Genomic DNA, 5,826 nt, shown 5'->3' with positions numbered 1-5,826 from the left:
CTATATACCGGGGACTGCCCGTCCTGTACCCCCTATATACCAGAGACTGCCCGTCCTGCACCCCCTATATACCAGAGACTGTTTGTCCTACACATAATATTTATTGGTAGCCTCACAGCCTGAGTAGAAAGGCCTGACCCCTGCCAGCATGCTGCAGTGTGACTCTTCATGTCTGTATGGAAACCATGGACTCTCTACAGGGGTCCAACACTAAAACTAAGAATCTCCAATCAGGCTGAGCCTCCATTCTAAATAAAAGACAAATGAGTGGTATTGTACCGCTCTCTGCCACCCCCATTCATTTTCCTTGGGGCTGCCGCTGGAGCAAGCTACATGTGGCACCTCCACCAAGGCAGCGGTGCAATGGCATGAGAGAGTGATAGCCATGCTGCAACCACATGGCCAATGTGAACCTAAGACTGTGCACCCAAATGTAAAGTTCCAACTGAGCTTCAAGAAAGTTCATCTGTGCTGCAGATATGCACATCACTTCCTGGTGACCACCCACAGGGCAAGCCCTGGCTGTCCTGAAGCCCCAGCCAAACCACCCCTGGCACCACTTCCTCCCCCGATCGGCTGTGACAGATTGGGGGTGCACTAAAACTGATGGCAGAGACTGGAAGCTGTCTGAGATTGGGGGGCTAGCTATGAGTGATGGCAGAGATTGGTAGGGGTGGGAGCAGGGGACCCCCTAACTGCTGTGGAGGCTAAATGTACCACTGTTGGCTCAGATGCTGCCTGTGATTTTCAATTATAATAAATATAACTCCAGCAAAACTTGGTATTTTGTTTTGAAAAGAATTAGAACCTCTATCAAATTGTTATCACCAGATAAGAGGGGTTTTACCCAAGACGCAGACAAAACTTAGTGGGAAAGCATTATGATAAATAAATTCCTACTGTTAAACATCTTTTCCCTGATCTCCTATGACAGCAGCTCCCCAACTTTTTCTTTGCTTGTTATGGATATCACAGGAAATCTGGTAGAGAATTCAAACTGTATAGAACTTTAAATTCTTTCCACCATCAAAAAGTTTGATTCATCATTTTTGGATGTGGTGCATTTTTCTTGCATTACCATGCATTGCATTAAAGAATTAAGAATTATACTGTAATAGAAAATAATTGCAAGCAGGCAGGTTCTGATTGCAAAGGGAACAGGCGAAGTGCCTTATGCAATAAAACAAACTGACCTGCCAGTCTTCTTATAATGTACACTGAGCCATAGCTGGGTGCCGGGAATATATGGTACACATGTGTGGGAGTTATATCAATCTGGTCTGGCCAATCAAGATGGCTGAAGATCCCAAACCTAGAAGAGAACCAAATGAAGATGCCAATGAAGGAGAGAGAAGAGGTGAGTTAAATGTTACATCCAGGCAGGTAAGTTTGTTTTCTTACTGTTTATTACTTTTGTTCTTACTTTCACAAGAGACATTTCCTGTTCTGCAATAAAGAACCTGCATGCTCGCAATTTTTTTCTATTTAAGTTTAGTTACACTTGCAGCCTATAAAACGAACAAAAAAATATGAACGCATCAATATTCGCAAACCTCTGCATGTGGTGCCCTGCAACAAATGTGCATTGGAGTGGCATTGCCCTGTGCTGTGTGATTTACTGATATGCAGCAGCACATTGCAGCAGAAAAACGTAAACCAAGCCTTGCGCTTTAAACCCCGCTATACTCACCCGTCCCGACACAGGGTGCTGCCATCTTCTTCCTTCTTCTCTTCCCCCTTGCCATTTTTGGCCATCTTGCCCAGGTTGTGTAGACTCCAGGCCGGCAACAGCAGGGAAATTCGCTATTTCTGACAGTTTCCAAGAGTTAATGTAGTTACATACATATTAAGTCAGATTGAAAAGACATAAGTCTATCAAATTCAATCACTAGGGAAAAAAACATATCACAGATATAAATCCCCATGGATATAGTTGGTCCAGAGGAAGGCAAAAAACCCCTGGTACAATTTGCTTCAACAGGGGAAAACATTCCTTCCTGATTCCATGAGGCAATCGGATGTTCCCTGGATCAAGAGTCACTGGTATCTTTACTTTAAATCCTAATCCCCAGTTATATTCTGTGCTTCTAGAAATCATCCAGCTTTTTCTTAAAGCAATCTATAGTAGTTGCTGAAACTACTTCCTGAGGGAGACGATTCCACATTTTCACAGATCTTACAGTGAAGAATCCCTTCCTTATCCAGAGATTAAACTTATTTTCCTCCAGACGCAGAGTGCCCTCTTGTTCTTTGTAATGATCTAGTGAAATAGAGTGATCGGACAGGTAGGAGGGATTATTGCAGAGCGGACATCACCTATCCCTATCTGCAATATTGACCTGCCTGATCAAATATTCTTAAAAGTTAGATCTTACTTCCATGCAATACATTTTTGGAAAAATAGTTTTGGAACCTTAGTTCCAATTGAACAGACAATTGCTCTTTTAAACAAACTGTGGTTACTCCCTTTGACCCACTGATGCATACTTACAAGGGCTGCATTTCTGTTTATTTACATCCAGCAATGTCACAGGGGCCCCCATACATTACAGCCCCATAGACTTCTATTAGATTGTCTCATCTTGATTAGATTGGATTGCTCATCTTGATTCACAGCCCCATAGAAGTCTATAGGGCTAATATTATTTTTATTATACAGTATTTATATAGCGCCAACATATTACGCAGCGCTGTACAAAGTCCATAGTCATGTCACTAACTGTCCATCAAAGGAGCTCACAATCTAATGTCCCTACTATAGTCATATGTCATTATAACAGTCTAAGGTCCAATTTGAGGGGAAGCCAATTAACCTAACTATATGTTTTTGGAAAGTGGGAGGAAACTGGAGTACCCGGAAGAAACCCACACAAACACGGGGCGAATCTGCAAACTCAATGCAGATAGGGTCCTGGCCAAGATTCAAACTTGAGACCCAGCACTGCAAAGGCAGAGTGCTAACCTCTGAATTTAATTTATTTTAGAATTTTGTGCTGGAACTTTAATACTGTCCTAGCCGCTTCTGACAAAGCAAGACTCACAGATTGTCACGTACTGTACAATGACGCTGCTCCTGCTACCATGAAAGACATTTCAATGTCCATGAAATTAAAGGCTGATTAAACAGCGTGCAGTTTGCAGACGGAATACTTAAAGAGATGTAACATATTGTCCGTCTTTGCTTGAGATGACTTATTGTACACCTGTCAACGTTTTATCGGCGCCGCGTGCCATCATGGCGTTAATCGACTGAGGCACCAGCACATCGAGCATCTCCCGGTCTACATCTATTCTGTGCCATATGCTTCTACGGTCCAACTTTGGTCTAAACGTTCCGATCTGAAACGCTAATATTCTAATCAGCGACGTTAATGTTAACGGTGGCTCATGTTAATTCACCTCTGACGAGTTTTTAATGAGTTACTGCAGCCAAGGGCGCAGGCAGTGGGGCTGAAAGCTGTTAAACTGGAAGGAGAAAGCTCGATTAACATTCATCCACAATCATTGTTCCACAAGTAACTAGACCACAGTGCTCCAGCCCGCTCCCCGTCCTGATTCACTTTCACCGTTCAGCGAATACGGGAGGGAGAAGACAGTGAAGCTTTGTTAGATAATGAACAATGAATTTCTAGATGGAGCACCTGAGAGGGTGAAGCTGTCTCCTACTGACCTATATTAGCAATTTCGGTTTAACACTTTAATATTACCCAGTTTGACTTATTAAAAAGTTCTAAAACATTACAGAAGATCTAAAGTCCTAGGCTTCATCGTAAGAATTATTAAAGAGCACCAAGCACACAATCATATATGAGCAATGTATGTATTTTTTCAATTTCTTTTTTAAAGTGGTGATTCCTACATCTGTGTAGAGGCTGCTGGTGGTTTTCACTATTTCTCACGAAACACTAGAGGGCAGCAGAGTGGCTGCAATGTCAGCTTCTAGCCTACAAGAAAACTACATGTCCCATGATGCCTTAAATTATGTACCATGGATGTTAGTGTTTACACTTGTAGTCTCCGCTCTGTACAACACAATGGGGTGGCTACAAGACATTCTGAATGGTGCATAAATTGTAGCCACAGGCATTAGGGATATACAGTTCTCTGCAAAGGATATAATATTTTTCACATATTTTTAGAATGACAGGAGGAAGGAAAATGTCATTAGGGCAAACAAATCTACAGATACACTATGATGCATCAATAAAAGTTGAATTGTCTCTGGGAATACACCTACTAAGCATCTTCTTTTTTTAATAGTGGCAGTCACATTGTGTTGTGGGGAATTTCAGGCTCTTGCTACTGAGAAAAATAAATTATTGCTAGCAGTCAACTCATTAGCCAAGAGATTTTTGCTAATGGTTAATTACTAGGGGATCATTCATAAGAGAAAACAAATATTCAATATATGAGGAACAATAGTTCCAAGATTTGCAGAGTTATTTCTGAATAAAGACACTGTAAGGGTGCAGATTTGCTAAATGCTGACAACATAAAGAGTATCTAAAGCTAAAAATGAATTGCAATAATAATAATAATGTAATCAATATTTACTTGGGGGGTTTGTGCAGTTCTGTGGCTTTACTAAACCCCCCCCCCCCCCCCCTTTTCCTTTACCATGCCTTTTAAAGCAGAACTGTACTTGTTGGTGAACTTTAGCCATAGTCAGCAAGTGTGCATGGAATATTTCCCAATTATACTTACCTGTTTGCACCCAGCAGCAATGACTGATCATTGGCTGTCATCACCATGTTCTAGGAAGCCGCCATTTTCTCTGCCAATACCATGGCAGACTTCTGGGTGGACAGAGATTTACTTTGGCCATTGGATGGCCACTGATGATAATGAGACAACATTGAACAATGCTGATAGCTATTAACAGAGGCAGGAAATTCAGTTCACTTAATTTCAACAGTTTCTGGTTTTGGTTCCTATCACCTACATGATACAGTGTTGGACACAATTAAAAAAAGAACTTGTACAATATATACATGATACAGGTAAAAGTTATATACTGTAAATCCTCAACTGGCCACAAGATGTCACTGTCACATATAGGAATTTTAATGGAAATGTCACTCTGGGTCTTTCTAGGTGTGTTTAGTATAGGCAGATGAGCAGCTCATGTGTACTAATTCCTATTGATCAGCAGAACTAAAGTTCCAATGTGGAAGATTTCACATTTATTCCTGCACTGGTGACAACTTAAACTTTTGGAATGTCCACATGCTTTCGGTCCTGGTGTCTGTGGTCACCTAGAAAAGAAAATCTCTCTAGTGGGATTGCAGGCAGAAACAGAAACCTGGCAGAGTTTCTAAACCTTCCTCACTCTGTGCAAATGCCTTAGATGCCACTTTCCTTAAAGTCTCCCTCACTGGCTGAAAGCGATTTCTAGCTAGGAAGCAATGATGGAATAAAATATTGTTAGTTTAGGCTGCAATGGAGTGATACCATGGGAAAATTTCAGCCCAGGTTGTATTGCAGCTGCCCCATGGAAGAAAATCATCAGGCAGTCCTGGCTCAAAGTACTACTGACCTATACAGTGCTGATTCATTGACCGCTGATCAGGGCAGGAACTGCTAAAAAAAGTTTGGAAAAAGTTTTATACACTTATACGTTTTTATACAATTTTTAGGTACTGGGGGTGCTTAGTTAAGCTTGAGAGAAGCAGATTTTCTAAAGCTCGACCTCAGCTTTTTAGGGCCATTCAAGGCATAGAAAAAGGTTTACAACATGAAGGGTAAGGAGTACCTACCAACCTTCCATGCACTTACCAGCACTCTCTGCATCCATAGAAGCCTCTCAAGTAAATGGAAGGTTTTCTT

Source organism: Pyxicephalus adspersus, chromosome 8 (genome assembly GCF_032062135.1).
Source record: "Pyxicephalus adspersus chromosome 8, UCB_Pads_2.0, whole genome shotgun sequence".
Lineage (NCBI taxonomy): Eukaryota > Metazoa > Chordata > Amphibia > Anura > Pyxicephalidae > Pyxicephalus > Pyxicephalus adspersus.
The sequence above is the reverse complement of the archived record's forward strand: the minus strand, read 5'-3'. Positions refer to the sequence as shown.